General features: G+C 34.2%; 1 pseudogene; it reads left to right on the forward strand.

The window, feature by feature from the left end:
- The first annotated feature begins 2046 nt into the window (after nucleotides 1–2046).
- LOC110667229 (U-box domain-containing protein 13-like) lies at nucleotides 2047–6606 on the forward strand (annotated as a pseudogene).
- The last annotated feature ends 1576 nt before the right edge of the window (nucleotides 6607–8182 follow it).

Consider the following 8182-nt stretch of genomic DNA (forward strand, 5'->3'; position numbering starts at 1 on the left):
CAACTTAAACTTAGGTGAAAAAATTTCAGCTAGTATCGCTTCACAAAGAGGAGATCCATCATCCATGCAAAAATCATCATCATTGGAATTTTTTTGGTATTTCTTGATTACGTAGGCAATCTTTTAACTCAACGCACTATCTTTGCTATCAGACTCCTCCTCTTTAGAGTACTTCCATTTTGACTTGCCCCTGTTACCTATAAATCTATCTTCCCGAGATGATCCCCAGGAAGTATGGTAAGCACTGTCGGTGGAGGAGGAGGAGAGGTAGCGCTGGCGTCGTTAGTGCACTTTCTCTCTTAGATTACTCATATTCTTTTCTTAAGAGTGCCAACATTATCTCCATTTCTTTGATTTTCAAGAATATAGGATCTTAAGATAAATCTATGTTTTCCCTTGCTGAAGCTTCTTGATTATGGACCACCATGGGAGCCTAACCACTCTGGGTCTAGGTCCCAACATTGTCAGCAATAGCCTTTGAACCTGCTCTCCCAGAATGCATACCTATCTCAGCCATTAGAAATCAAAAAACTGATTAATGAGAGATTACAAACCCAAGAAACAAGCACAAAAAAAAAAAGAGAATAATTGAAAACAAGGAATTAGCCAAAAACAAATGGTGTATTTCCCACAAACGGTGCCAACTGATGTTGTCTGAGGTTCTTAGATCAGTAACTGATCATAGTGCGACCTGTAATAAAGGAAAAAGGTGAGGTCGGTGGCCTAAGCTAGGCCACTCTGACGCTCAAGTCAGTAAATGTCAAAAAGATCAAATACTAATAAAAAGAAAAAGAATAGAATTGTGTACCTTAAATATTGATATGAACCATATTTATAGAGTAAAAAACAGTACCTTTTCACTTTAATCAGGATTTCACCAGCTCATTTTCTTTCATTCTTTGTGGAGGTGTCACCTAATATGTCATATATTCTCAGCGATACTATAGAACATGCTTTCTTTATGTAGCTGAATCATATCCAATTACTCTTCTATCTTGTCAGAATACATCATTGCCTTTTGACTGAGCAATTATTTTATTCGAACACTTTGTGAGCTATCCAAACACCCACTTTATCCAAACACCCTATCTTTAAGGCGTTTTATCCTTTTTCGAACTTAGGGATTCAAATCGTTTACCATTTGATTCAAAAATTGGGTCATCCTCTATCAGTTAGTCACCTAGGCTTTGGCGATATCTTTCGTCCACCTCAATTCACGTTGGTGGCCTCAAAGATCCTATCAACAATTGAAGGCAACAATTAGATTGCCGATTTTTATTAGAAGAGAAAAATTTAAAGCCATGAGTTTCCTTGTTCCGATCTAGTTATCACAGACAACAATCGAATAGAAACTCGCATCTATCCAAAAACTCACCCTAGACGAAACCATAGATGCCAAAAATGTAAAAATTGGAGCTTCAAAGAGAGAGAATCTGGCAAATTTGAGTCACGACCCATAAATTAAACCTAACCTGATCAAATCTTATTTTTATTATTAATTATAAAATAATATAATATAAAAACATAAATACAATTTAAAACAATTAAAATTAGAATTTACTATCGTTAATTTTGTAAAATTTCACTCCATAGTATTTTAATTTTATAATTAATTTTTATTTTTTAAATTAATTATTAATTATGTTAAAACTTTTAAAATATAATTTACAAATTTTTATTTATGAAATTAAAAACTAAAGCAATTAAAATTTTAATTTTACCACATTAGGGATTATTTTGTTAATAAATTAAAATTTTATGAATTATTTTTAAAATTGATAAATAAAAGATATTTTAATCATTTTGATATTTTTATAAAATTAATGATAATTTAAATAAAAAATTAAACGAAAGAATTAATATATGAATTTATTAAAATATAAAGAGTTAAATAATAAATTTTAAAAATATAACACATAGTTCCACTAAACTTACAAATTAAATTGTAACTTACCCATGGCACTTTAATACTGCTCATTATATCAATTTTTATTTTAATTTAAGGAGGACTGAGTGCCGCTAATTTAGCATGAAGTTGGAGCATTTTTCTTGCCCAAGGAGCGCGTATGCTGCTAGGCTGTACAAAAATCATAACCACTATATCAAAGCCGTTGCGCTGTCCAAACTTCAAAATCATCACTGAACAGCGTCAGTAACATTTGACTGCCTGTAAGCTTATTCTCTGCACTCACTTTACACCCAAAATCTCACCCATAATTCTTTTTTGTCCTCTGTCCCTCTTCTTGGCTTTTTTTTGGCTATGGAGGACAATGCAAAGCTGCTTCTTGCAAAATTGAACTGAATTCTTGATGACATTTCTGCTATTACTGAGATTCAATGCTCAGTAAGGCACCAGTGTCGCCATCTGTTGAGGAGGTTAAGGCTTTTAGCTCCTTTATGTGAAGAATTACAGGAGTTTCAGGAAAAAGTCCCTCAACACACTCTAAAAGCTTTTGTTTCTTTGATGGATGCTTTCATTAAGGCTAAGGGTTTGCTTCAATTTTGTAGCCATGGCAGCAAAATTTACATGGTGCGTTTTTCTTTCTTTTTTTGCCTTTTTTTGAACCCTCTAAATTGCCGTTTATGGGTAGGTCATAGAATCTACGAAAATGTTGTAATGTATTTAGAATGGATTACTTGATTGAATCTTTAGTTGCTTTTGATAATTTCAGTGAATTGTCTTGATATTACATGTGTTCTTATATTTCAATTATTTTTGGAAGTTGAATTTACGAGCTCACTTATAAGATGGCTAGTCTCTCTCGAGTTATATTATAGGTTCAATAAGGTTATTATTATTGCACATGGTTGATAAATGCAAACCCTTGCCACATGATGTCTCCGTGATTAAGTTTCCTGGAAATTTGCTCTCGTAAGTGCAAACCCTTGTCTCATTTTCATTTAAGAAGACAAAATCCTCTTGAAATTTCTTGTTTAGACTGAGATTTTGTCAAGAATATGGTTTTAGAATGATGATGGAATGAAAAGATAGTCAATTTTCTCTTATAGTCCTACTTTTTTTTATGGACTTCTAAAATTAAAGCATAATTTCAACCATCTATGTCCAGGCCTCGCTCTAGCTGCAGTCCTTCTTGTTTATTTCTCTCTCTTGACATGGTGTGCTTGGACTCTTGATTAATCCGAACACACACATACACACACCATATCATATTGAGCCTTAATGAATTTGAAATCTCTCTTTCTATTACTATCAGTTTTAATTTTCTTAATCATACTAACTCTATAGTTTTAGTGGCATCTTTAACAACCACACAATTTTTATATATGCTTTCAGATATTGGGGAGGGAGCAGATTATGCATAAATTTCAGGAACTCGCAGGTCATTTTGTGAAGGCCTTGTGAGATTTCCCTTGATAAAATTAACATTTCAGAAGAAATTAAGGAGCAGGTAAATGTCCATCGCTGCAATTAGGTGTGTGCTTCTTGAATAAATGATTGTTAGAGAGCCCTATAAAAGAGCTATTCCAATAATGGTTTTCAATTTAAAGTTCTCAAGTTTTATTATTTTAATCTATGTATTGCTAAAAATAATTATATTTTATTTTAAACGAGGACTTAGATACTCTTAAAATAATTAGTTGCCCTTCTATGTTACTCAAACAGGAAATTCTGACTTTGAAGATGTCTTAATTGCATTCTTTTATCAGTTTTCCCTTTTCTTTTCCTTTTCCTTTTCCTCTCCTTATCTACACTAATATTACCTTTACCAGTTTGAGCTTGTGCATACTCAATTTGCAAGATCCCAGGAACAGCTTGATACACCTGAATTGGAGTTGTTCAAGGATTTTTTTCCCGTCTTCAATCAAGCTAATGATTTAGAAACTAATCCAGCTATTATTCAGAGAATATGTGCAAAGCTAAATTTGATGAGTGCTGAAGACCTTGAGAAAGAGTCGATAGCGCTGCATGAGATGGATGTTGCTAGTGGTGGAAATCTTGGGGAAAAAGAAAAAATGTCAACATTGCTAAAAAACTTAAAGATTTTTTTCTGGCAGGACATGCTAAATCCAGCATTTCTGCAGAAGCCTGTTCTTCTCCTGGTTGCGATGGTCAGGGCTGTCAGGTGCACACTGACCTATCTTCCCAGTCACAGATTATGCCAGTTGATTTCCATTGCCCGATATCACTGGGATTGATGAAAGATCCTGTAACCATTTCAACAGGTCAGGTACGTGTACAAAAGAAGTTTCGTCCTTTAAATTTCTCATTAATTTGTTACACTAGAATGGAAATTATTTTTTCTTAAAGTTTGAATAAATTTCCAATAAGAAATTAGTGCTGCTAGCGTGATATAAAGATGCTATATTTTTGGAACCCTTTGCTTGATGGCCCTACTTAGGGAATCAAGGTCAATCATATTATCAATGGATAGAGTGCTATACTTTCCCTTGGTCGCTGACTGACTTGTAAAGAATAATTTGAATGATGGTCCCTTTTGCTGCTACATTCCTTACTAGTCTCTTTTCATTTATAGACCTATGAACGAGCTTGCATTAAGAAATGGCTTGATAGCGGGCATGGAACATGTCCAAAGACGCAACAGGTCCTATCTACCAAAGTTCTGATTCCAAACCATGGCTTAAGGAGTCTAATTTCCAATTGGTGTGAAGCCAATGGAGTAGAACCCCCTAAAAAATCTGGCAATTTACATCTGTGCAAGACATCTTCTGCCTGCCTTGTTGAAGCCCTGGAACTTGATACTCTTTTCAGCCAGCTCATTTCAAGTAACATTGAGGATCAACGATCTGCTGCAGGTTAGTGTGATTACAAAAAATTTCCACTTTGCACGTAATGCACAAGAAATTCCTAGAACATGTTTCTGTATTTGGTGTTTTTAAACTTATGTTGCTTGTAACTCAGCATTTCAGTGCTTGAAAAAGACCATTTCAATATAGCATATTTCTAGTTCTTTGGAGACAGTAAGATATATATTTTAGCTTGGTGAAGAAAAGTATGCCTTTTGTTTGGTAGTGTTTTTTGGGTTTGGAGGAAAAGCCATGGTGAACTTTGACTTCAGACAGTTTTCAATAGAATTTTTAAACAACAATTTAAAGCTTTGAAATAATCAAAATTTTTCGTGTTGCTTTTATTTATTTAGGAATCCTGGTGATTGCTTTTGAAAAAAGAAAATTGTTATTATGGGTTTATATGGAAAAACTTGGAGAGAAAAATGATCTAATGTACCAACATTGGATAGAACAATGCATGCTCGAAAATAAAAAGTATGGAGGGAATAATCAAATGCAGTATTTTTGTACTTCTATGAGGTTGTGCAACTCCATAAGTAGTCTTTCTTTTCTTCTTTTTTAAGTTTTAAGTTGGCCTTTTGTGAGGTATTCAGCTTAGATGTATCAATGGGTTTAATTTGACAGCTGAGTTAGTTTTAACACGAGGTAAGATGTTGCAAGCAGGTGATTAGTGTCTTGCATAGAAGCATCTTCTTTTCTAATTGTTTTACTTGTACTTAGAGAATCAGTAACACCTTGTGCAACATGATACATTGTTGAATTGTTGGTGATTAACTATTACATGAATAAATCTCACTTTCTTGACTTGTTGCAGGTGAGATCCGTCGACTTTCTAAGCATAACAGTGAAAACCGTGTGTATATTGCTGAGGCTGGTGCAATTCCCCTCCTTGCTGACCTTCTCTATGCAAATGACAATCTCACCCAAGAGCATGCTGTTACTGCTCTTTTGAATCTTTCTATTTATGATGTTAACAAAGGAATTATAGTTTCTTCTGGGGCTATTCCTGGTATCCTTCATGTGGAATATGGAAGCAAGAGAGAATGCAGCAGCAACTTTTTTCAGCCTGTCTTCAGTGTATGACTACAAAGTGTCTATTGGTGCATCTGGAGCAATCCCAGCTCTAGTGGCACTGTTGAGTAAAGGAAGACGAAGTGGGAAGGTTGATGCTGCAACAGCTCTTTTCAATTTGTGCTTATACCAAGGGACTAAGGGACGAGCTGTGAGGGCTGGAGCAGTGCCCTTGTTGGTGACAATGCTAACACAACCTGGTTGTGAAATGGTGGATGAGGCATTGGCAATCACGGCAATATTGGCTAGCCATCCTGATGGAAGAATAATGGTAGGAATTTTGGATACTTTGCCAACTTTGGTGGATTTTGTTATGAATGGATCTCCCTTAAGCAGAGAAAATGCAGCTGCAGTGCTTCTGCAGCTCTGTTCTGGAGATCCTGAGCATCTGTCAGAGGCCATATTGCTTGGGATCAATGATCCACTTCAGGACTTAGCAGAGAATGGCACAATTAGGGGCAAGCAGAAGGCTGCTCAATTGCTTGAGCTTATTAGTGGCTTTGGATGTCAGCATGAACAAAGCTCAACCGCAAACTAATTCCTAACCTTGTGTTCAGCCATTACAACTTCCACCTCTAACAGGCAGTGCGGATGATCAGTCAATGACATTGACAATTTAATTCATTCTATTCTCACACGATTGCTTAATTCATATTATTGATTCCAAGGCAAGCTTACACTAACTTATAATCATTATTTTTGTGGAAGCAGGTTTTCTCTCATTGAAGATTCTGTGAAAGTGAATAGACAAATTATTTAATATTATCTTAGGTCTTTGTTTATGGCCTTAATTTGTTATCGAGGAGGACAATACACTGTTTATGCATTGACATGTATATCCTTGTCGATATATTGTCTACTCAAAGATGATTTAGAACAGGCCTGAAGTCTCCTTTATGAGTACCAATCTTATTTTGCCCTTTGGCTTTGATATGTGGTCAAGATTGTGAGGCTGAACAGATCATGCACCCGAAAAAGACAACTGAGAGGCTCTTTTGTAAGTGGCCAGAGGAAGGATGAATTCCATTAGCCAACAGCTACATTTACATATATAGTTTGGTTGAGCAGAGAGATACTACAAAATTGTGGTGGTAGATCTCTTTATCATCAAGTGGTAATCAAAATCAGTTAAAGGTTAATCAACATCAAGCAAAAAGGAGATTATTTCCAATTCCAACACTGTAACTGGGGATGTCCTTTTAGGATGTGCACATTTGTTATTGTCCAGGTCATTTTCAGGTGTTCAATACATGGGCCTGAACCCCAGCTGAAAAGTCCTTGAAATAGGCCTGTGCTTACCATTATCTCATCAAGTTGAGGTCTTTAAAACACCCATTTTCTCATCTGATAGAGATGTATAAAGATTCAATATGTTTGGCTAACTTGGAAAACAACATTGCTGTGGAGGGGAAAAGGAAGTGGAAAATCCTATCTAACACACTAATGGAAAATATAATCACAAAATTATTGCACTAAAAGCAGGGGAAGACAAAGGAATTTTCTGCTGAATGATGGAGTTGCCGTATCTTTATATAATTCTTGCTTGTAGTCAAGATGAGATGAGTTTAAAGTTTCGGCCAAACAATGACAAAACTGCAAAACCCATTCATCCTTTCTTTAGAGTCTGATCAGAATAAATAACTCATCATGCACTGAAGCTTTTTGCAAGCATTACTTTTGTCATTTCCTTATCAAATTTCTTTTCTGTAGCATTAAAATCCACATTTTTTTTTTCAGTTTATTCATTCTATCATGTGTAAAATTTATTATCATATTCAAAACTTTTTTTTTTTAAATATTTCTATTATATAACATTAGTATTTTAAATTTGAAATTATACAATTTTTTTAAAAATTCTTTGTAAGCAGTAATTATATTGTAATTAATTAATTTGATTGTAAAATATTATTAAATTTAATACATCTATATAATATTTAATATTTATTTAATTCAATTCCTTCCTAGCAAAATCTTTGATTAATGACTTTCTTTCTTTAATAGTTTGACCTTCAAATATAATCTAAAATCCACAATTTCTAAAACAGACAAGTTCACAATAAAATTCATTCTGAAATTTTATGAGTCTTATCAATACCTATATATAAAAAATTGATGAGTATATTTATACCGTCTTATTTTTTACACATTATCAAATTCTTTACTAATTTAAGTCTCTCGTCTTGTAGATCCATACTCGTAGAAATATCTGTATAGCATCACATGATTTTTAACACTATCCCTCAAATTTGTTTTGCATGAAGAAGAATGACTCCCCCACTTTGCAAAAAGGTTAACAGTTCTTAATCAGTTACATTTCAGCAAAACGCAATTATTTTTTGTC

This window comes from Hevea brasiliensis, chromosome 5 (genome assembly GCF_030052815.1).
Source record: "Hevea brasiliensis isolate MT/VB/25A 57/8 chromosome 5, ASM3005281v1, whole genome shotgun sequence".
NCBI classification, from domain to species: domain Eukaryota; kingdom Viridiplantae; phylum Streptophyta; class Magnoliopsida; order Malpighiales; family Euphorbiaceae; genus Hevea; species Hevea brasiliensis.